Below are 19,464 nucleotides of genomic sequence, written 5' to 3'. Positions count from 1 at the left end.
TGCCCGTTTTGCACGTGCATTTATCACGTTTCGATGATCAGATATAGCGAGCTCGCGTTCAAGCGTTATACTTTCTACCCATGACTAAACGGTTGCTTCGATCGCGCCCTCAACAATGAACAATCTAGATGGCATGGTTCCGTCCAATGTGAAATGGTGAAAACCGCCCCTCCGTTCCGGTATGAAGTTACTTGTGAGTATCAAATTCTCAGTCAAAACTATGCATGTTACCATATATAGACATTCCCCCCAAAAACTGAACTTAACAAATAATGGATAGCTCGATCTGGTTAGAGAAAGAAGCGGAATATATAATATGATTGCATTGCAATTAGTATAAACAATGAATTTTTTTAGTTTGAAATAGGAAAACCATAAAGAAACATATTTCTACGTAATATTTCGTAATGTATGCCTATAAGACATATTTAATATACGTACAGTTGTAAATGTTGTAAACGAATGATATCTTGATTTAGCTCACATATAAAGCGTCGGTAGCGTGGCCGAGCGGTCTAAGGCGCTGGTTTAAGGCACCAGTCTCCTCGGAGGCGTGGGTTCGAATCCCACCGCTGCCAAGTGATTTTTTTAGTAAGTTAGAAAAGTAGTTTATCGATTTTTGCATTGGTTGACAAAATATGAAATGGATAAAAAGTTAATACTCAGAAGATATTAAAATTGTTGTAATACTTAATAGAAAAGAATTATTCTGTTTAATCCTTGATAATAGTATATATATTTCAAATGCTGAACGCTATCTCAATGCACTTTAAAATGCATGACAAACATTACAGAAAATAGCATATTACAGGTACAAATGTATGACACAAGTTTTCAGAACTATCAGAAATGCGTTGAAAACAAGAGTAACGGGTAGAAAAAAACTATGCCCCGGGTGAGGATCGAACTCACGACCTTCAGATCGCTCTGTCATTTGTGATTATGAGACTGACGCGCTACCTACTGCGCTACCGAGGCCATGATTCTAAAACTCCAATTTAAGGTGTAAATACTTCATAACATTACATTAACATTGTAGTTACTTGTCAAGGTGAATGTAGGGCAGAAAGAAACATATTTATCTTAAAGGAAACACATTTCAAAACATAATGAGCTGTGTTGGTTGTTCACTTTTATAGTTCTTTACTATTTGAAATACTTTTAATTGTTTGAGAGGTTTTTTCATTTTCTTTTCTCCAAAGGTAAATTGAGTCGTGCTTAGATAGACCCTCGTCAGAATAATAATCTGCGGAGGCAATTTGTTGCTAACGAGAAATAGTTTGCTTTCCAATTTGCCCGTTTTGCACGTGCATTTATCACGTTTCGATGATCAGATATAGCGAGCTCGCGTTCAAGCGTTATACTTTCTACCCATGACTAAACGGTTGCTTCGATCGCGCCCTCAACAATGAACAATCTAGATGGCATGGTTCCGTCCAATGTGAAATGGTGAAAACCGCCCCTCCGTTCCGGTATGAAGTTACTTGTGAGTATCAAATTCTCAGTCAAAACTATGCATGTTACCATATATAGACATTCCCCCCAAAAACTGAACTTAACAAATAATGGATAGCTCGATCTGGTTAGAGAAAGAAGCGGAATATATAATATGATTGCATTGCAATTAGTATAAACAATGAATTTTTTTAGTTTGAAATAGGAAAACCATAAAGAAACATATTTCTACGTAATATTTCGTAATGTATGCCTATAAGACATATTATACGTACAGTTGTAAATGTTGTAAACGAATGATATCTTGATTTAGCTCACATATAAAGCGACGGTAGCGTGGCCGAGCGGTCTAAGGCGCTGGTTTAAGGCACCAGTCTCCTCGGAGGCGTGGGTTCGAATCCCACCGCTGCCAAGTGATTTTTTTAGTAAGTTAGAAAAGTAGTTTATCGATTTTTGCATTGGTTGACAAAATATGAAATGGATAAAAAGTTAATACTCAGAAGATATTAAAATTGTTGTAATACTTAATAGAAAAGAATTATTCTGTTTAATCCTTGATAATAGTATATATATTTCAAATGCTGAACGCTATCTCAATGCACTTTAAAATGCATGACAAACATTACAGAAAATAGCATATTACAGGTACAAATGTATGACACAAGTTTTCAGAACTATCAGAAATGCGTTGAAAACAAGAGTAACGGGTAGAAAAAAACTATGCCCCGGGTGAGGATCGAACTCACGACCTTCAGATCGCTCTGTCATTTGTGATTATGAGACTGACGCGCTACCTACTGCGCTACCGAGGCCATGATTCTAAAACTCCAATTTAAGGTGTAAATACTTCATAACATTACCATTAACATTGTAGTTACTTGTCAAGGTGAATGTAGGGCAGAAAGAAACATATTTATCTTAAAGGAAACACATTTCAAAACATAATGAGCTGTGTTGGTTGTTCACTTTTATAGTTCTTTACTATTTGAAATACTTTTAATTGTTTGAGAGGTTTTTTCATTTTCTTTTCTCCAAAGGTAAATTGAGTCGTGCTTAGATAGACCCTCGTCAGAATAATAATCTGCGGAGGCAATTTGTTGCTAACGAGAAATAGTTTGCTTTCCAATTTGCCCGTTTTGCACGTGCATTTATCACGTTTCGATGATCAGATATAGCGAGCTCGCGTTCAAGCGTTATACTTTCTACCCATGACTAAACGGTTGCTTCGATCGCGCCCTCAACAATGAACAATCTAGATGGCATGGTTCCGTCCAATGTGAAATGGTGAAAACCGCCCCTCCGTTCCGGTATGAAGTTACTTGTGAGTATCAAATTCTCAGTCAAAACTATGCATGTTACCATATATAGACATTCCCCCCAAAAACTGAACTTAACAAATAATGGATAGCTCGATCTGGTTAGAGAAAGAAGCGGAATATATAATATGATTGCATTGCAATTAGTATAAACAATGAATTTTTTTAGTTTGAAATAGGAAAACCATAAAGAAACATATTTCTACGTAATATTTCGTAATGTATGCCTATAAGACATATTATACGTACAGTTGTAAATGTTGTAAACGAATGATATCTTGATTTAGCTCACATATAAAGCGTCGGTAGAGTGGCCGAGCGGTCTAAGGCGCTGGTTTAAGGCACCAGTCTCCTCGGAGGCGTGGGTTCGAATCCCACCGCTGCCAAGTGATTTTTTTAGTAAGTTAGAAAAGTAGTTTATCGATTTTTGCATTGGTTGACAAAATATGAAATGGATAAAAAGTTAATACTCAGAAGATATTAAAATTGTTGTAATACTTAATAGAAAAGAATTATTCTGTTTAATCCTTGATAATAGTATATATATTTCAAATGCTGAACGCTATCTCAATGCACTTTAAAATGCATGACAAACATTACAGAAAATAGCATATTACAGGTACAAATGTATGACACAAGTTTTCAGAACTATCAGAAATGCGTTGAAAACAAGAGTAACGGGTAGAAAAAAACTATGCCCCGGGTGAGGATCGAACTCACGACCTTCAGATCGCTCTGTCATTTGTGATTATGAGACTGACGCGCTACCTACTGCGCTACCGAGGCCATGATTCTAAAACTCCAATTTAAGGTGTAAATACTTCATAACATTACCATTAACATTGTAGTTACTTGTCAAGGTGAATGTAGGGCAGAAAGAAACATATTTATCTTAAAGGAAACACATTTCAAAACATAATGAGCTGTGTTGGTTGTTCACTTTTATAGTTCTTTACTATTTGAAATACTTTTAATTGTTTGAGAGGTTTTTTCATTTTCTTTTCTCCAAAGGTAAATTGAGTCGTGCTTAGATAGACCCTCGTCAGAATAATAATCTGCGGAGGCAATTTGTTGCTAACGAGAAATAGTTTGCTTTCCAATTTGCCCGTTTTGCACGTGCATTTATCACGTTTCGATGATCAGATATAGCGAGCTCGCGTTCAAGCGTTATACTTTCTACCCATGACTAAACGGTTGCTTCGATCGCGCCCTCAACAATGAACAATCTAGATGGCATGGTTCCGTCCAATGTGAAATGGTGAAAACCGCCCCTCCGTTCCGGTATGAAGTTACTTGTGAGTATCAAATTCTCAGTCAAAACTATGCATGTTACCATATATAGACATTCCCCCCAAAAACTGAACTTAACAAATAATGGATAGCTCGATCTGGTTAGAGAAAGAAGCGGAATATATAATATGATTGCATTGCAATTAGTATAAACAATGAATTTTTTTAGTTTGAAATAGGAAAACCATAAAGAAACATATTTCTACGTAATATTTCGTAATGTATGCCTATAAGACATATTATACGTACAGTTGTAAATGTTGTAAACGAATGATATCTTGATTTAGCTCACATATAAAGCGTCGGTAGCGTGGCCGAGCGGTCTAAGGCGCTGGTTTAAGGCACCAGTCTCCTCGGAGGCGTGGGTTCGAATCCCACCGCTGCCAAGTGATTTTTTTAGTAAGTTAGAAAAGTAGTTTATCGATTTTTGCATTGGTTGACAAAATATGAAATGGATAAAAAGTTAATACTCAGAAGATATTAAAATTGTTGTAATACTTAATAGAAAAGAATTATTCTGTTTAATCCTTGATAATAGTATATATATTTCAAATGCTGAACGCTATCTCAATGCACTTTAAAATGCATGACAAACATTACAGAAAATAGCATATTACAGGTACAAATGTATGACACAAGTTTTCAGAACTATCAGAAATGCGTTGAAAACAAGAGTAACGGGTAGAAAAAAACTATGCCCCGGGTGAGGATCGAACTCACGACCTTCAGATCGCTCTGTCATTTGTGATTATGAGACTGACGCGCTACCTACTGCGCTACCGAGGCCATGATTCTAAAACTCCAATTTAAGGTGTAAATACTTCATAACATTACCATTAACATTGTAGTTACTTGTCAAGGTGAATGTAGGGCAGAAAGAAACATATTTATCTTAAAGGAAACACATTTCAAAACATAATGAGCTGTGTTGGTTGTTCACTTTTATAGTTCTTTACTATTTGAAATACTTTTAATTGTTTGAGAGGTTTTTTCATTTTCTTTTCTCCAAAGGTAAATTGAGTCGTGCTTAGATAGACCCTCGTCAGAATAATAATCTGCGGAGGCAATTTGTTGCTAACGAGAAATAGTTTGCTTTCCAATTTGCCCGTTTTGCACGTGCATTTATCACGTTTCGATGATCAGATATAGCGAGCTCGCGTTCAAGCGTTATACTTTCTACCCATGACTAAACGGTTGCTTCGATCGCGCCCTCAACAATGAACAATCTAGATGGCATGGTTCCGTCCAATGTGAAATGGTGAAAACCGCCCCTCCGTTCCGGTATGAAGTTACTTGTGAGTATCAAATTCTCAGTCAAAACTATGCATGTTACCATATATAGACATTCCCCCCAAAAACTGAACTTAACAAATAATGGATAGCTCGATCTGGTTAGAGAAAGAAGCGGAATATATAATATGATTGCATTGCAATTAGTATAAACAATGAATTTTTTTAGTTTGAAATAGGAAAACCATAAAGAAACATATTTCTACGTAATATTTCGTAATGTATGCCTATAAGACATATTATACGTACAGTTGTAAATGTTGTAAACGAATGATATCTTGATTTAGCTCACATATAAAGCGTCGGTAGCGTGGCCGAGCGGTCTAAGGCGCTGGTTTAAGGCACCAGTCTCCTCGGAGGCGTGGGTTCGAATCCCACCGCTGCCAAGTGATTTTTTTAGTAAGTTAGAAAAGTAGTTTATCGATTTTTGCATTGGTTGACAAAATATGAAATGGATAAAAAGTTAATACTCAGAAGATATTAAAATTGTTGTAATACTTAATAGAAAAGAATTATTCTGTTTAATCCTTGATAATAGTATATATATTTCAAATGCTGAACGCTATCTCAATGCACTTTAAAATGCATGACAAACATTACAGAAAATAGCATATTACAGGTACAAATGTATGACACAAGTTTTCAGAACTATCAGAAATGCGTTGAAAACAAGAGTAACGGGTAGAAAAAAACTATGCCCCGGGTGAGGATCGAACTCACGACCTTCAGATCGCTCTGTCATTTGTGATTATGAGACTGACGCGCTACCTACTGCGCTACCGAGGCCATGATTCTAAAACTCCAATTTAAGGTGTAAATACTTCATAACATTACCATTAACATTGTAGTTACTTGTCAAGGTGAATGTAGGGCAGAAAGAAACATATTTATCTTAAAGGAAACACATTTCAAAACATAATGAGCTGTGTTGGTTGTTCACTTTTATAGTTCTTTACTATTTGAAATACTTTTAATTGTTTGAGAGGTTTTTTCATTTTCTTTTCTCCAAAGGTAAATTGAGTCGTGCTTAGATAGACCCTCGTCAGAATAATAATCTGCGGAGGCAATTTGTTGCTAACGAGAAATAGTTTGCTTTCCAATTTGCCCGTTTTGCACGTGCATTTATCACGTTTCGATGATCAGATATAGCGAGCTCGCGTTCAAGCGTTATACTTTCTACCCATGACTAAACGGTTGCTTCGATCGCGCCCTCAACAATGAACAATCTAGATGGCATGGTTCCGTCCAATGTGAAATGGTGAAAACCGCCCCTCCGTTCCGGTATGAAGTTACTTGTGAGTATCAAATTCTCAGTCAAAACTATGCATGTTACCATATATAGACATTCCCCCCAAAAACTGAACTTAACAAATAATGGATAGCTCGATCTGGTTAGAGAAAGAAGCGGAATATATAATATGATTGCATTGCAATTAGTATAAACAATGAATTTTTTTAGTTTGAAATAGGAAAACCATAAAGAAACATATTTCTACGTAATATTTCGTAATGTATGCCTATAAGACATATTATACGTACAGTTGTAAATGTTGTAAACGAATGATATCTTGATTTAGCTCACATATAAAGCGTCGGTAGCGTGGCCGAGCGGTCTAAGGCGCTGGTTTAAGGCACCAGTCTCCTCGGAGGCGTGGGTTCGAATCCCACCGCTGCCAAGTGATTTTTTTAGTAAGTTAGAAAAGTAGTTTATCGATTTTTGCATTGGTTGACAAAATATGAAATGGATAAAAAGTTAATACTCAGAAGATATTAAAATTGTTGTAATACTTAATAGAAAAGAATTATTCTGTTTAATCCTTGATAATAGTATATATATTTCAAATGCTGAACGCTATCTCAATGCACTTTAAAATGCATGACAAACATTACAGAAAATAGCATATTACAGGTACAAATGTATGACACAAGTTTTCAGAACTATCAGAAATGCGTTGAAAACAAGAGTAACGGGTAGAAAAAAACTATGCCCCGGGTGAGGATCGAACTCACGACCTTCAGATCGCTCTGTCATTTGTGATTATGAGACTGACGCGCTACCTACTGCGCTACCGAGGCCATGATTCTAAAACTCCAATTTAAGGTGTAAATACTTCATAACATTACCATTAACATTGTAGTTACTTGTCAAGGTGAATGTAGGGCAGAAAGAAACATATTTATCTTAAAGGAAACACATTTCAAAACATAATGAGCTGTGTTGGTTGTTCACTTTTATAGTTCTTTACTATTTGAAATACTTTTAATTGTTTGAGAGGTTTTTTCATTTTCTTTTCTCCAAAGGTAAATTGAGTCGTGCTTAGATAGACCCTCGTCAGAATAATAATCTGCGGAGGCAATTTGTTGCTAACGAGAAATAGTTTGCTTTCCAATTTGCCCGTTTTGCACGTGCATTTATCACGTTTCGATGATCAGATATAGCGAGCTCGCGTTCAAGCGTTATACTTTCTACCCATGACTAAACGGTTGCTTCGATCGCGCCCTCAACAATGAACAATCTAGATGGCATGGTTCCGTCCAATGTGAAATGGTGAAAACCGCCCCTCCGTTCCGGTATGAAGTTACTTGTGAGTATCAAATTCTCAGTCAAAACTATGCATGTTACCATATATAGACATTCCCCCCAAAAACTGAACTTAACAAATAATGGATAGCTCGATCTGGTTAGAGAAAGAAGCGGAATATATAATATGATTGCATTGCAATTAGTATAAACAATGAATTTTTTTAGTTTGAAATAGGAAAACCATAAAGAAACATATTTCTACGTAATATTTCGTAATGTATGCCTATAAGACATATTATACGTACAGTTGTAAATGTTGTAAACGAATGATATCTTGATTTAGCTCACATATAAAGCGTCGGTAGCGTGGCCGAGCGGTCTAAGGCGCTGGTTTAAGGCACCAGTCTCCTCGGAGGCGTGGGTTCGAATCCCACCGCTGCCAAGTGATTTTTTTAGTAAGTTAGAAAAGTAGTTTATCGATTTTTGCATTGGTTGACAAAATATGAAATGGATAAAAAGTTAATACTCAGAAGATATTAAAATTGTTGTAATACTTAATAGAAAAGAATTATTCTGTTTAATCCTTGATAATAGTATATATATTTCAAATGCTGAACGCTATCTCAATGCACTTTAAAATGCATGACAAACATTACAGAAAATAGCATATTACAGGTACAAATGTATGACACAAGTTTTCAGAACTATCAGAAATGCGTTGAAAACAAGAGTAACGGGTAGAAAAAAACTATGCCCCGGGTGAGGATCGAACTCACGACCTTCAGATCGCTCTGTCATTTGTGATTATGAGACTGACGCGCTACCTACTGCGCTACCGAGGCCATGATTCTAAAACTCCAATTTAAGGTGTAAATACTTCATAACATTACCATTAACATTGTAGTTACTTGTCAAGGTGAATGTAGGGCAGAAAGAAACATATTTATCTTAAAGGAAACACATTTCAAAACATAATGAGCTGTGTTGGTTGTTCACTTTTATAGTTCTTTACTATTTGAAATACTTTTAATTGTTTGAGAGGTTTTTTCATTTTCTTTTCTCCAAAGGTAAATTGAGTCGTGCTTAGATAGACCCTCGTCAGAATAATAATCTGCGGAGGCAATTTGTTGCTAACGAGAAATAGTTTGCTTTCCAATTTGCCCGTTTTGCACGTGCATTTATCACGTTTCGATGATCAGATATAGCGAGCTCGCGTTCAAGCGTTATACTTTCTACCCATGACTAAACGGTTGCTTCGATCGCGCCCTCAACAATGAACAATCTAGATGGCATGGTTCCGTCCAATGTGAAATGGTGAAAACCGCCCCTCCGTTCCGGTATGAAGTTACTTGTGAGTATCAAATTCTCAGTCAAAACTATGCATGTTACCATATATAGACATTCCCCCCAAAAACTGAACTTAACAAATAATGGATAGCTCGATCTGGTTAGAGAAAGAAGCGGAATATATAATATGATTGCATTGCAATTAGTATAAACAATGAATTTTTTTAGTTTGAAATAGGAAAACCATAAAGAAACATATTTCTACGTAATATTTCGTAATGTATGCCTATAAGACATATTATACGTACAGTTGTAAATGTTGTAAACGAATGATATCTTGATTTAGCTCACATATAAAGCGTCGGTAGCGTGGCCGAGCAGTCTAAGGCGCTGGTTTAAGGCACCAGTCTCCTCGGAGGCGTGGGTTCGAATCCCACCGCTGCCAAGTGATTTTTTTAGTAAGTTAGAAAAGTAGTTTATCGATTTTTGCATTGGTTGACAAAATATGAAATGGATAAAAAGTTAATACTCAGAAGATATTAAAATTGTTGTAATACTTAATAGAAAAGAATTATTCTGTTTAATCCTTGATAATAGTATATATATTTCAAATGCTGAACGCTATCTCAATGCACTTTAAAATGCATGACAAACATTACAGAAAATAGCATATTACAGGTACAAATGTATGACACAAGTTTTCAGAACTATCAGAAATGCGTTGAAAACAAGAGTAACGGGTAGAAAAAAACTATGCCCCGGGTGAGGATCGAACTCACGACCTTCAGATCGCTCTGTCATTTGTGATTATGAGACTGACGCGCTACCTACTGCGCTACCGAGGCCATGATTCTAAAACTCCAATTTAAGGTGTAAATACTTCATAACATTACCATTAACATTGTAGTTACTTGTCAAGGTGAATGTAGGGCAGAAAGAAACATATTTATCTTAAAGGAAACACATTTCAAAACATAATGAGCTGTGTTGGTTGTTCACTTTTATAGTTCTTTACTATTTGAAATACTTTTAATTGTTTGAGAGGTTTTTTCATTTTCTTTTCTCCAAAGGTAAATTGAGTCGTGCTTAGATAGACCCTCGTCAGAATAATAATCTGCGGAGGCAATTTGTTGCTAACGAGAAATAGTTTGCTTTCCAATTTGCCCGTTTTGCACGTGCATTTATCACGTTTCGATGATCAGATATAGCGAGCTTGCGTTCAAGCGTTATACTTTCTACCCATGACTAAACGGTTGCTTCGATCGCGCCCTCAACAATGAACAATCTAGATGGCATGGTTCCGTCCAATGTGAAATGGTGAAAACCGCCCCTCCGTTCCGGTATGAAGTTACTTGTGAGTATCAAATTCTCAGTCAAAACTATGCATGTTACCATATATAGACATTCCCCCCAAAAACTGAACTTAACAAATAATGGATAGCTCGATCTGGTTAGAGAAAGAAGCGGAATATATAATATGATTGCATTGCAATTAGTATAAACAATGAATTTTTTTAGTTTGAAATAGGAAAACCATAAAGAAACATATTTCTACGTAATATTTCGTAATGTATGCCTATAAGACATATTATACGTACAGTTGTAAATGTTGTAAACGAATGATATCTTGATTTAGCTCACATATAAAGCGTCGGTAGCTTGGCCGAGCGGTCTAAGGCGCTGGTTTAAGGCACCAGTCTCCTCGGAGGCGTGGGTTCGAATCCCACCGCTGCCAAGTGATTTTTTTAGTAAGTTAGAAAAGTAGTTTATCGATTTTTGCATTGGTTGACAAAATATGAAATGGATAAAAAGTTAATACTCAGAAGATATTAAAATTGTTGTAATACTTAATAGAAAAGAATTATTCTGTTTAATCCTTGATAATAGTATATATATTTCAAATGCTGAACGCTATCTCAATGCACTTTAAAATGCATGACAAACATTACAGAAAATAGCATATTACAGGTACAAATGTATGACACAAGTTTTCAGAACTATCAGAAATGCGTTGAAAACAAGAGTAACGGGTAGAAAAAAACTATGCCCCGGGTGAGGATCGAACTCACGACCTTCAGATCGCTCTGTCATTTGTGATTATGAGACTGACGCGCTACCTACTGCGCTACCGAGGCCATGATTCTAAAACTCCAATTTAAGGTGTAAATACTTCATAACATTACCATTAACATTGTAGTTACTTGTCAAGGTGAATGTAGGGCAGAAAGAAACATATTTATCTTAAAGGAAACACATTTCAAAACATAATGAGCTGTGTTGGTTGTTCACTTTTATAGTTCTTTACTATTTGAAATACTTTTAATTGTTTGAGAGGTTTTTTCATTTTCTTTTCTCCAAAGGTAAATTGAGTCGTGCTTAGATAGACCCTCGTCAGAATAATAATCTGCGGAGGCAATTTGTTGCTAACGAGAAATAGTTTGCTTTCCAATTTGCCCGTTTTGCACGTGCATTTATCACGTTTCGATGATCAGATATAGCGAGCTTGCGTTCAAGCGTTATACTTTCTACCCATGACTAAACGGTTGCTTCGATCGCGCCCTCAACAATGAACAATCTAGATGGCATGGTTCCGTCCAATGTGAAATGGTGAAAACCGCCCCTCCGTTCCGGTATGAAGTTACTTGTGAGTATCAAATTCTCAGTCAAAACTATGCATGTTACCATATATAGACATTCCCCCCAAAAACTGAACTTAACAAATAATGGATAGCTCGATCTGGTTAGAGAAAGAAGCGGAATATATAATATGATTGCATTGCAATTAGTATAAACAATGAATTTTTTTTAGTTTGAAATAGGAAAACCATAAAGAAACATATTTCTACGTAATATTTCGTAATGTATGCCTATAAGACATATTATACGTACAGTTGTAAATGTTGTAAACGAATGATATCTTGATTTAGCTCACATATAAAGCGTCGGTAGCGTGGCCGAGCGGTCTAAGGCGCTGGTTTAAGGCACCAGTCTCCTCGGAGGCGTGGGTTCGAATCCCACCGCTGCCAAGTGATTTTTTTAGTAAGTTAGAAAAGTAGTTTATCGATTTTTGCATTGGTTGACAAAATATGAAATGGATAAAAAGTTAATACTCAGAAGATATTAAAATTGTTGTAATACTTAATAGAAAAGAATTATTCTGTTTAATCCTTGATAATAGTATATATATTTCAAATGCTGAACGCTATCTCAATGCACTTTAAAATGCATGACAAACATTACAGAAAATAGCATATTACAGGTACAAATGTATGACACAAGTTTTCAGAACTATCAGAAATGCGTTGAAAACAAGAGTAACGGGTAGAAAAAAACTATGCCCCGGGTGAGGATCGAACTCACGACCTTCAGATCGCTCTGTCATTTGTGATTATGAGACTGACGCGCTTTTTTTTTTTTATCTTTATTATAATCAAACATCGTATTTACATATCACAGTTCAGAATTACACATCAATGAAAACAATTTTATCAATTATTGTCCTTTCTCTGAAAAGAAACATTCAATATTCTACATTTTCAATTCATATGCGTGAAATATTTCTCACGAACACAATTATCTTCATGACTATATACTCATATATAGATATCATATCATATTCTATAGAAACATATTCATATACTTATATTCTAACTCACTCTTATCTACCATTCAGCACATACATTCAAATTGATAAAAAGCTTACACAGAATACAAAGAAAAATTAGAGTGAAAAATGAATATGACGTCTTATTTTCCGACGGAGGACAAAAAATAATACAATAGAAGTATTGTTCGCACTGGGCTGGATTCCATTCCACAACGCAATCAAAATTTGAAGTATTAAATATCGAGTCAATCATCATCTATTTTAAGACATTCAAACAGAGCACAAAAATTATCAAAATATTTTGAAAAACTTTTTCACAACATTCTCACAAACACCATACAAACTATCTCTCTTACAAATCAACATAAAATAAAATAATAAAACAATTAAAGTTTTTTATTTGTCGCAAATTCTATCATCTCATCTAGTCCTTTTCTCACATCATCAGTCATCAGTTTTGGTATAGTTCTTACATCACGGAAATCTTCAGTCAACACTTTGTTAAATTTATAGAACCCTCGGTCACTGCAATCGAGTATTTCAAATTCTTTATCATCTATATGATACAATATCAGACGATTCCTCAATGTTTTTCCGATCAATATTTCGTTGCGACCTCCTGATTGTTTCAAAACAAATTTTGGAATTAACTTAATATCAGTTGCAATATTTGACGGAAATGTTTGTTTACTTTTGTCCTTTTGTTCTACCATTCTATCGCGTTGAGTAGTAACAGATAGAATATCACTGTAATTTACTTTTCTAAGCGGCGGAAATTCTGAAAGTACATTTCCTTTTGTTTTACATTTATCCTTTTCAATTATGTCAATAGATAATCCACGTTTGTTTTTATTTACATTGTTTATTTCACTATTCAATGACACAGAACATTCTTTACCTGTATCGATTGAACACAGTTCTATATTTGGACGTTCTATACCGGTTTCAATGTTACCTGAACATGCAGTAGTGGAGGCCTCAGACGGGTTCTCTTCAATGTCCATTATATCTGATGTATTTGTTGCTACCGTTTCGTCCCGTATTTGATTTGTTTCAAATGCACTATTCAAATGAATCACTTCGGTATGTTTTTCAATATTAGAAACACTATCAACAATATTGTTATATTCCTTCATACGTTTTTTGTCACGATTGACAGTTGAATTAGACTTTCGTTTACTTTTATTGTTATCTTCATTTGAAAACATGATAGAAATACGTGCTCTATCATTTTCACCATGCACGGTAAATGTTATATTTCTAAATTGTTCACAAGCATTTTCTATGGTGCTCATCAATAAAGATGGAAGTCTCTCCATTATAAAACAATTCACCTTCGTTGGCCTCTTTCTATACGACAATGTTTACAAATTCGTAAAACATTACAAACGACAGTTTTGTCATAATTAAAGAAAACAACTTACTTCTGATACAAGTTAGAATGTTTATATTCCAAAAATACGCTTGGAAATCCGAGCAATCACTTATAACATAGTAATTTTTCCTTAGACATAAACAACACGTCCAGTCAGTTAAAGGTCCACTCGACCACCCCTCCGGGTGAGGATCGAACTCACGACCTTCAGATCGCTCTGTCATTTGTGATTATGAGACTGACGCGCTACCTACTGCGCTACCGAGGCCATGATTCTAAAACTCCAATTTAAGGTGTAAATACTTCATAACATTACCATTAACATTGTAGTTACTTGTCAAGGTGAATGTAGGGCAGAAAGAAACATATTTATCTTAAAGGAAACACATTTCAAAACATAATGAGCTGTGTTGGTTGTTCACTTTTATAGTTCTTTACTATTTGAAATACTTTTAATTGTTTGAGAGGTTTTTTCATTTTCTTTTCTCCAAAGGTAAATTGAGTCGTGCTTAGATAGACCCTCGTCAGAATAATAATCTGCGGAGGCAATTTGTTGCTAACGAGAAATAGTTTGCTTTCCAATTTGCCCGTTTTGCACGTGCATTTATCACGTTTCGATGATCAGATATAGCGAGCTCGCGTTCAAGCGTTATACTTTCTACCCATGACTAAACGGTTGCTTCGATCGCGCCCTCAACAATGAACAATCTAGATGGCATGGTTCCGTCCAATGTGAAATGGTGAAAACCGCCCCTCCGTTCCGGTATGAAGTTACTTGTGAGTATCAAATTCTCAGTCAAAACTATGCATGTTACCATATATAGACATTCCCCCCAAAAACTGAACTTAACAAATAATGGATAGCTCGATCTGGTTAGAGAAAGAAGCGGAATATATAATATGATTGCATTGCAATTAGTATAAACAATGAATTTTTTTAGTTTGAAATAGGAAAACCATAAAGAAACATATTTCTACGTAATATTTCGTAATGTATGCCTATAAGACATATTATACGTACAGTTGTAAATGTTGTAAACGAATGATATCTTGATTTAGCTCACATATAAAGCGTCGGTAGCGTGGCCGAGCGGTCTAAGGCGCTGGTTTAAGGCACCAGTCTCCTCGGAGGCGTGGGTTCGAATCCCACCGCTGCCAAGTGATTTTTTTAGTAAGTTAGAAAAGTAGTTTATCGATTTTTGCATTGGTTGACAAAATATGAAATGGATAAAAAGTTAATACTCAGAAGATATTAAAATTGTTGTAATACTTAATAGAAAAGAATTATTCTGTTTAATCCTTGATAATAGTATATATATTTCAAATGCTGAACGCTATCTCAATGCACTTTAAAATGCATGACAAACATTACAGAAAATAGCATATTACAGGTACAAATGTATGACACAAGTTTTCAGAACTATCAGAAATGCGTTGAAAACAAGAGTAACGGGTAGAAAAAAACTATGCCCCGGGTGAGGATCGAACTCACGACCTTCAGATCGCTCTGTCATTTGTGATTATGAGACTGACGCGCTACCTACTGCGCTACCGAGGCCATGATTCTAAAACTCCAATTTAAGGTGTAAATACTTCATAACATTACCATTAACATTGTAGTTACTTGTCAAGGTGAATGTAGGGCAGAAAGAAACATATTTATCTTAAAGGAAACACATTTCAAAACATAATGAGCTGTGTTGGTTGTTCACTTTTATAGTTCTTTACTATTTGAAATACTTTTAATTGTTTGAGAGGTTTTTTCATTTTCTTTTCTCCAAAGGTAAATTGAGTCGTGCTTAGATAGACCCTCGTCAGAATAATAATCTGCGGAGGCAATTTGTTGCTAACGAGAAATAGTTTGCTTTCCAATTTGCCCGTTTTGCACGTGCATTTATCACGTTTCGATGATCAGATATAGCGAGCTCGCGTTCAAGCGTTATACTTTCTACCCATGACTAAACGGTTGCTTCGATCGCGCCCTCAACAATGAACAATCTAGATGGCATGGTTCCGTCCAATGTGAAATGGTGAAAACCGCCCCTCCGTTCCGGTATGAAGTTACTTGTGAGTATCAAATTCTCAGTCAAAACTATGCATGTTACCATATATAGACATTCCCCCCAAAAACTGAACTTAACAAATAATGGATAGCTCGATCTGGTTAGAGAAAGAAGCGGAATATATAATATGATTGCATTGCAATTAGTATAAACAATGAATTTTTTTAGTTTGAAATAGGAAAACCATAAAGAAACATATTTCTACGTAATATTTCGTAATGTATGCCTATAAGACATATTATACGTACAGTTGTAAATGTTGTAAACGAATGATATCTTGATTTAGCTCACATATAAAGCGTCGGTAGCGTGGCCGAGCGGTCTAAGGCGCTGGTTTAAGGCACCAGTCTCCTCGGAGGCGTGGGTTCGAATCCCACCGCTGCCAAGTGATTTTTTTAGTAAGTTAGAAAAGTAGTTTATCGATTTTTGCATTGGTTGACAAAATATGAAATGGATAAAAAGTTAATACTCAGAAGATATTAAAATTGTTGTAATACTTAATAGAAAAGAATTATTCTGTTTAATCCTTGATAATAGTATATATATTTCAAATGCTGAACGCTATCTCAATGCACTTTAAAATGCATGACAAACATTACAGAAAATAGCATATTACAGGTACAAATGTATGACACAAGTTTTCAGAACTATCAGAAATGCGTTGAAAACAAGAGTAACGGGTAGAAAAAAACTATGCCCCGGGTGAGGATCGAACTCACGACCTTCAGATCGCTCTGTCATTTGTGATTATGAGACTGACGCGCTACCTACTGCGCTACCGAGGCCATGATTCTAAAACTCCAATTTAAGGTGTAAATACTTCATAACATTACCATTAACATTGTAGTTACTTGTCAAGGTGAATGTAGGGCAGAAAGAAACATATTTATCTTAAAGGAAACACATTTCAAAACATAATGAGCTGTGTTGGTTGTTCACTTTTATAGTTCTTTACTATTTGAAATACTTTTAATTGTTTGAGAGGTTTTTTCATTTTCTTTTCTCCAAAGGTAAATTGAGTCGTGCTTAGATAGACCCTCGTCAGAATAATAATCTGCGGAGGCAATTTGTTGCTAACGAGAAATAGTTTGCTTTCCAATTTGCCCGTTTTGCACGTGCATTTATCACGTTTCGATGATCAGATATAGCGAGCTCGCGTTCAAGCGTTATACTTTCTACCCATGACTAAACGGTTGCTTCGATCGCGCCCTCAACAATGAACAATCTAGATGGCATGGTTCCGTCCAATGTGAAATGGTGAAAACCGCCCCTCCGTTCCGGTATGAAGTTACTTGTGAGTATCAAATTCTCAGTCAAAACTATGCATGTTACCATATATAGACATTCCCCCCAAAAACTGAACTTAACAAATAATGGATAGCTCGATCTGGTTAGAGAAAGAAGCGGAATATATAATATGATTGCATTGCAATTAGTATAAACAATGAATTTTTTTAGTTTGAAATAGGAAAACCATAAAGAAACATATTTCTACGTAATATTTCGTAATGTATGCCTATAAGACATATTATACGTACAGTTGTAAATGTTGTAAACGAATGATATCTTGATTTAGCTCACATATAAAGCGTCGGTAGCGTGGCCGAGCGGTCTAAGGCGCTGGTTTAAGGCACCAGTCTCCTCGGAGGCGTGGGTTCGAATCCCACCGCTGCCAAGTGATTTTTTTAGTAAGGCCGTGTCTGTTTTTTTCTTTGTTTTGCGTCAACTGATTCTGAGAAAACCTACCAGACAGCAAGGAAAAAAAACACACACAAAGAAAATAACACAAGAGTCTGCTTAAGTTCTGGACTGATTAACACTGACTTTAGATCAATACTGTCATATCTAAGTGAAAGAGCAAACATGACAAACAGGAAATTTAGCAATGTACAAACTTGATATGACTATATTCTGAGAAATGGCCTTGGTATTTCAAAAATTTCCCATTTATACTGAAGCCTTTGAGAAGAGACATGTTTTGATCTGAGATGTGTCATGTTGTATTAAAACCTATGTATAACCAATAATTCCCTGTATCAAATCAATAATGCTTTAAGCATGAATTATCTCCCATTTGCAGAGTTATCTTCCTATAATTGGAATACTTTATGTAAACTTTTTGGCAATATATTAATATTTTGTTCTGCATACTTTTTTTTCAGAAAATAAACTAATGAATTTATGTTTTATATCTTAATATCTTGTGGAATTAAAAATGTACATACTAATTTATCCTATCTTATCAGACAGTAGATATCATTTAAAGAAATTTATTAGAAATATTTGCAAAAACTACTATTTTTCATTTAAAAAAGTATAAAAATTTATTTCAATTATAAAATAAGATAACTGTGCAAATGGGAGGTAACTCTTGCTTCAAGCAAGTAAGGAACGCCTACTGTAAGACCTGTACCAAGGAAGAACCATTACAGTGAAATTGGTTGATCTTTTCAATATCAAATTTAGTGAATCTTAATATTAAATAAAAGCTCTGATACATTCAAATGTTTTATTAATTGAAAACAATTCTTAAAACAAAATTTAAAACAAATAAATCAAAACTTAACATGAGAACTAAAGTATAAACTTAACAGGAGAATTAAAGTATTGGCTGAATATTTATAAACAAAAAAGGAAGAAAAAAAAACATAAAAAAATTATTTAAGAAACACATTAAAAATTAAAAATAAACCTTTGGCACTATAAATACAAACAAATTAAATTCTTTTACATAAACAAATCAAGTGATATGTATATTAAATGAATGTAAATAATTAAAGATCTACTTTAATAACATAATAGTATAAACTTAACAGGAGAATTAAAGTATTGGCTGAATATTTATAAAAAAAAATGAAGAAAAAAAAAACATAAAAAAATCATTTAAGAAACACATTAAAAATAAACATTTGGCCCTAATACAAACAAATTAAAGTCTTTTACATAAACAAATCAAGTGATATGTATACTAAATGAATGTAAATAATTAAAGATCTACTTTTATAACATAATAAAATTGCTACACAGAAAAAAGCATTTACAAATTAATACTGTGAAATTTAATACTGTCAACTTTGAATTCAAACCTGTACATAAAATCAGCAATTCTCAAATGTTTCACAAACAAATATAAAGATTAGTTTGAAGGCAAAACTATTTAATATATATGTATATAACCATTCTTAAATTAAAAAACATTATTTTTAAAACTGGAACTGTTCTTAACTTTGGTTTCAAAAAAGAAATCAGTAAAACGA

At 34.8% G+C, this 19,464-nt stretch overlaps 24 non-coding genes across 24 annotated transcripts; 13 read left to right on the top strand and 11 right to left on the bottom strand.

Annotated features, from left to right (window-relative positions):
• The first annotated feature begins 496 nt into the window (after nucleotides 1-496).
• On the top strand, nucleotides 497-578 carry Trnal-aag (transfer RNA leucine (anticodon AAG)). The gene has a single exon. It is a non-coding gene; the product is annotated as a tRNA-Leu (tRNA).
• A 309-nt stretch (nucleotides 579-887) lies between these two features.
• Nucleotides 888-978, bottom strand: Trnam-cau (transfer RNA methionine (anticodon CAU)). Its single transcript is given in 2 exon segments — nucleotides 888-923; nucleotides 942-978. It is a non-coding gene; the product is annotated as a tRNA-Met (tRNA).
• An 807-nt stretch (nucleotides 979-1,785) lies between these two features.
• Trnal-aag (transfer RNA leucine (anticodon AAG)) lies at nucleotides 1,786-1,867 on the top strand. Its single transcript has one exon. It is a non-coding gene; the product is annotated as a tRNA-Leu (tRNA).
• Nucleotides 1,868-2,176: 309 nt separating this feature from the next.
• On the bottom strand, nucleotides 2,177-2,267 carry Trnam-cau (transfer RNA methionine (anticodon CAU)). Its single transcript is given in 2 exon segments — nucleotides 2,177-2,212; nucleotides 2,231-2,267. It is a non-coding gene; the product is annotated as a tRNA-Met (tRNA).
• Nucleotides 2,268-3,075: 808 nt separating this feature from the next.
• On the top strand, nucleotides 3,076-3,157 carry Trnal-aag (transfer RNA leucine (anticodon AAG)). The gene has a single exon. It is a non-coding gene; the product is annotated as a tRNA-Leu (tRNA).
• Nucleotides 3,158-3,466: 309 nt separating this feature from the next.
• On the bottom strand, nucleotides 3,467-3,557 carry Trnam-cau (transfer RNA methionine (anticodon CAU)). The gene is given in 2 exon segments: nucleotides 3,467-3,502; nucleotides 3,521-3,557. It is a non-coding gene; the product is annotated as a tRNA-Met (tRNA).
• An 808-nt stretch (nucleotides 3,558-4,365) lies between these two features.
• On the top strand, nucleotides 4,366-4,447 carry Trnal-aag (transfer RNA leucine (anticodon AAG)). The gene has a single exon. It is a non-coding gene; the product is annotated as a tRNA-Leu (tRNA).
• A 309-nt stretch (nucleotides 4,448-4,756) lies between these two features.
• On the bottom strand, nucleotides 4,757-4,847 carry Trnam-cau (transfer RNA methionine (anticodon CAU)). Its single transcript is given in 2 exon segments — nucleotides 4,757-4,792; nucleotides 4,811-4,847. It is a non-coding gene; the product is annotated as a tRNA-Met (tRNA).
• An 808-nt stretch (nucleotides 4,848-5,655) lies between these two features.
• Trnal-aag (transfer RNA leucine (anticodon AAG)) lies at nucleotides 5,656-5,737 on the top strand. Its single transcript has one exon. It is a non-coding gene; the product is annotated as a tRNA-Leu (tRNA).
• A 309-nt stretch (nucleotides 5,738-6,046) lies between these two features.
• Nucleotides 6,047-6,137, bottom strand: Trnam-cau (transfer RNA methionine (anticodon CAU)). Its single transcript is given in 2 exon segments — nucleotides 6,047-6,082; nucleotides 6,101-6,137. It is a non-coding gene; the product is annotated as a tRNA-Met (tRNA).
• Nucleotides 6,138-6,945: 808 nt separating this feature from the next.
• Nucleotides 6,946-7,027, top strand: Trnal-aag (transfer RNA leucine (anticodon AAG)). The gene has a single exon. It is a non-coding gene; the product is annotated as a tRNA-Leu (tRNA).
• A 309-nt stretch (nucleotides 7,028-7,336) lies between these two features.
• On the bottom strand, nucleotides 7,337-7,427 carry Trnam-cau (transfer RNA methionine (anticodon CAU)). Its single transcript is given in 2 exon segments — nucleotides 7,337-7,372; nucleotides 7,391-7,427. It is a non-coding gene; the product is annotated as a tRNA-Met (tRNA).
• An 808-nt stretch (nucleotides 7,428-8,235) lies between these two features.
• Nucleotides 8,236-8,317, top strand: Trnal-aag (transfer RNA leucine (anticodon AAG)). The gene has a single exon. It is a non-coding gene; the product is annotated as a tRNA-Leu (tRNA).
• A 309-nt stretch (nucleotides 8,318-8,626) lies between these two features.
• Trnam-cau (transfer RNA methionine (anticodon CAU)) lies at nucleotides 8,627-8,717 on the bottom strand. Its single transcript is given in 2 exon segments — nucleotides 8,627-8,662; nucleotides 8,681-8,717. It is a non-coding gene; the product is annotated as a tRNA-Met (tRNA).
• Nucleotides 8,718-9,525: 808 nt separating this feature from the next.
• Trnal-aag (transfer RNA leucine (anticodon AAG)) lies at nucleotides 9,526-9,607 on the top strand. Its single transcript has one exon. It is a non-coding gene; the product is annotated as a tRNA-Leu (tRNA).
• A 309-nt stretch (nucleotides 9,608-9,916) lies between these two features.
• Nucleotides 9,917-10,007, bottom strand: Trnam-cau (transfer RNA methionine (anticodon CAU)). The gene is given in 2 exon segments: nucleotides 9,917-9,952; nucleotides 9,971-10,007. It is a non-coding gene; the product is annotated as a tRNA-Met (tRNA).
• Nucleotides 10,008-10,815: 808 nt separating this feature from the next.
• Nucleotides 10,816-10,897, top strand: Trnal-aag (transfer RNA leucine (anticodon AAG)). The gene has a single exon. It is a non-coding gene; the product is annotated as a tRNA-Leu (tRNA).
• A 309-nt stretch (nucleotides 10,898-11,206) lies between these two features.
• Trnam-cau (transfer RNA methionine (anticodon CAU)) lies at nucleotides 11,207-11,297 on the bottom strand. The gene is given in 2 exon segments: nucleotides 11,207-11,242; nucleotides 11,261-11,297. It is a non-coding gene; the product is annotated as a tRNA-Met (tRNA).
• Nucleotides 11,298-12,106: 809 nt separating this feature from the next.
• On the top strand, nucleotides 12,107-12,188 carry Trnal-aag (transfer RNA leucine (anticodon AAG)). Its single transcript has one exon. It is a non-coding gene; the product is annotated as a tRNA-Leu (tRNA).
• Nucleotides 12,189-15,220: 3,032 nt separating this feature from the next.
• Nucleotides 15,221-15,302, top strand: Trnal-aag (transfer RNA leucine (anticodon AAG)). Its single transcript has one exon. It is a non-coding gene; the product is annotated as a tRNA-Leu (tRNA).
• Nucleotides 15,303-15,611: 309 nt separating this feature from the next.
• Trnam-cau (transfer RNA methionine (anticodon CAU)) lies at nucleotides 15,612-15,702 on the bottom strand. The gene is given in 2 exon segments: nucleotides 15,612-15,647; nucleotides 15,666-15,702. It is a non-coding gene; the product is annotated as a tRNA-Met (tRNA).
• Nucleotides 15,703-16,510: 808 nt separating this feature from the next.
• Trnal-aag (transfer RNA leucine (anticodon AAG)) lies at nucleotides 16,511-16,592 on the top strand. Its single transcript has one exon. It is a non-coding gene; the product is annotated as a tRNA-Leu (tRNA).
• A 309-nt stretch (nucleotides 16,593-16,901) lies between these two features.
• Nucleotides 16,902-16,992, bottom strand: Trnam-cau (transfer RNA methionine (anticodon CAU)). The gene is given in 2 exon segments: nucleotides 16,902-16,937; nucleotides 16,956-16,992. It is a non-coding gene; the product is annotated as a tRNA-Met (tRNA).
• Nucleotides 16,993-17,800: 808 nt separating this feature from the next.
• Nucleotides 17,801-17,882, top strand: Trnal-aag (transfer RNA leucine (anticodon AAG)). The gene has a single exon. It is a non-coding gene; the product is annotated as a tRNA-Leu (tRNA).
• The last annotated feature ends 1,582 nt before the right edge of the window (nucleotides 17,883-19,464 follow it).

This window comes from Mytilus trossulus, chromosome 2 (genome assembly GCF_036588685.1).
Source record: "Mytilus trossulus isolate FHL-02 chromosome 2, PNRI_Mtr1.1.1.hap1, whole genome shotgun sequence".
Classification (NCBI taxonomy): Eukaryota; Metazoa; Mollusca; class Bivalvia; order Mytilida; family Mytilidae; genus Mytilus; species Mytilus trossulus.
This window is presented reverse-complemented; position numbering and strand designations above follow the sequence as displayed.